General features: G+C 29.4%; 1 pseudogene; it reads right to left on the reverse strand.

The window, feature by feature from the left end:
- Nucleotides 1-498: 498 nt before the first annotated feature.
- On the reverse strand, nt 499-1,907 carry LOC125869351 (UDP-glycosyltransferase 75C1-like; annotated as a pseudogene).
- Between the last annotated feature and the right edge of the window lie 752 nt (nt 1,908-2,659).

The raw sequence follows: 2,659 nt of genomic DNA on the forward strand, positions 1-2,659 counted from the left end.
TGTTTTGGATTTTTTATACCTATTTAAAATATTTTTTACCTTCATTCATTGTTTTTTCTCTTTTATTTTTCTATTGATTGTATTTACTCTTTTTATTTACTTTGTCTTTTCTTTTGACTTTATTTGAAGTTTAATTACAAAAGTCTTATATATATAAAATAAGTTAATTTGGAATAGATATTAAAATGAGTAAATAAAATCAAATAAAACATTAAAAAAATCCGTTAAATTTAAGGACACTTTTTATTTATATTTTTAAAAAACAAAAATAATTTTCTAAAAATAATTAAAAGTGAAAGAATAAGAAATTAATGAAAGAAAATAATTAAAGTTTTAAGTGAGGAAGAAATTAAAATAATTATTTCAGAAACTAAGAAAATTATTTCATTTTGAATAATTTCAAACAAATTAACAATTTTTTTCTGAAACGGAGAACAAGCTCTTAAGAAACTAATTATTTACTAGCTATTTTATTAAAATCATCTATTCAGGAGTGATTTAGTACTCATTATGACCAAGTAAAAACTCATTAGAAAAAGCCTTGAGATTCACACTTGATGTACCATTTTCCTTCATAGCTTCCTTAGCTAAATCACTCCATTTCTTGACATTTCTTCTCAATTCTTCCCCTTCTTAGCCGCTTCCCATCGCGATCGTTATACCACGACACCATCTTCACTGACATTAACTCTAACACCATTCTTCCAGATATCTTGAATGAGTTTTGCATTACAAACTTGATCGTTCCAGAGTGGGCCTGCCACGATAGGTACCTCAGATGCTATGCTCTCCAAAGTTGAATTTCATCCACAGTGAGTCAGAAAACAACCAACAGAAGGGTGTTTAAGAACTTCCACTTGCGAGCACCAATTCACTATCTTCCCCTGCTTTTCAAGTTCGTCTTTGCAACTCAACTTGTCCTCCATCTTTTCTCCGTCTTGTCCTTCCCTATTCGCCCTAAAAAATGCCTCCCACATTTCAGCAATCCGTGACCAATCTCCTCGATCAATTGAGTTGATATTTCGGAGTAGCTTCCAAATGCTATGTAGATAATCGATCCCTTATCCTTTGAGTTCAACCAATCCATATAATTCTTCGAACTAATCTAAATCATATCAGCTAAAAAAGTATCATAATCAAGAAATATTAAAGGAATGGAAGGCCCAATTCCCACTATAGTCACATGCTTTAAAATTCACAAAGAATCAAACTCCAAAGCTTCAAAAGTGTTCACCAGAACTCTTGGATTTTCTTCAATACCTAACATTTCAATTTGTCTTTTAATAGACTTACTTGCCCAATTGGTACTTTCCACGTCATCAAACACAAAAGGCAGAAAATCAATTGGACTAAGTGGTGGCAATTCTTGTAACACTATTATTTTATCCTTAGCATTACAATTTTTGATATAATCAGAATAACTTGTGAATCTATAATAGTAAACATCAAAAACTGTGGCAGGTTGGATCCAAAATAATGTAGATGGGACATAAATTTTTTTCGCCACTAAACCAACCCATTCCATGATAATTGAATAGATGACATGTGAAAAATGGGTACCATTTTTTGCATTTGATTGTATCAAATTGAAAATGAATTTTGACCCGCGAGACTTTACAGAATAATAGAACAAATGAAAGTCATCAACTTAACTTGACTTGAATTTTCCATCATATCCATTAGAGAAAGGAGCAAAGCTTAATCCTTCAACGCTTGGAAGTTTTTTATTTTACTGAAAGTTGATAGGCTCGTGGTTAAAGTGACTTCAATGCCTAGATTGATTAATTGTTGGAAAATTGAAGACATGTATTAATTTGGCCTTGGCCCGGGTGTAGTGCTATAAGAACATGAGGATTTTCATTCTTCAAATTTTTCACGTTTTGGGTGGTGAGAAGGGAAGTATTCATGAAGGAGAATGAGGGTTTTAGGCAAGAGAACTTTGTTTTTTGACCTGGCTTGGTTACAACTGATTAAGGTGACACATATTTATACTAGAAAATAGATGGTTCTAAATACAAAAAAAAATCTAGAAAATTCATTATATTCTTTAAATATTCACCTTAACCATTAAGTTGTAATATTATATAAATATTTATTTAATAAAAAAGTATCAAAATATATTTTACTCAAACTTACTAGAAGCTCCAAGAAGTATCTGAATTTTTTCTTATTCTAAAAATAAACTTTATTATTTAGCAAAAAATAAAACATAAAATACATGAATATTTTGAGTAAGTAACAAAAAAAATGATAGCAAGTAGTATGTTTTGTTATTAAATATAATGTGTGCTGACGATTTAGAGATACAAAAGCATGTTATTTTTATGTTTCCAAGAATCATCATTATTATTCAGTGAGAAAATGCAAGAAATGAATGTGTACTTTAATCCAAGAAAAAAAATATAATGATAGCACGTAATATGTTTTATTATCCGATATAATATTTGCTAACAAATTAGAGATACAATGCATAGCATATTTGTTGTTTCGTGAATTGTCATTATTATTCAGTAAAAAAATACAAGAAATGCATGAGTACATTAGTCTAAGAAACGAACTAAATATAAGAACGTAGTATGCTTTATTATCAAATATATTGTGTGCTAACAAATTAGACATACAAAAGCATGAAATGTTTTGTTGTTCCGAGAATTATATT

Source organism: Solanum stenotomum, chromosome 6, assembly GCF_019186545.1.
Source record: "Solanum stenotomum isolate F172 chromosome 6, ASM1918654v1, whole genome shotgun sequence".
In the NCBI taxonomy this organism is placed as follows: domain Eukaryota; kingdom Viridiplantae; phylum Streptophyta; class Magnoliopsida; order Solanales; family Solanaceae; genus Solanum; species Solanum stenotomum.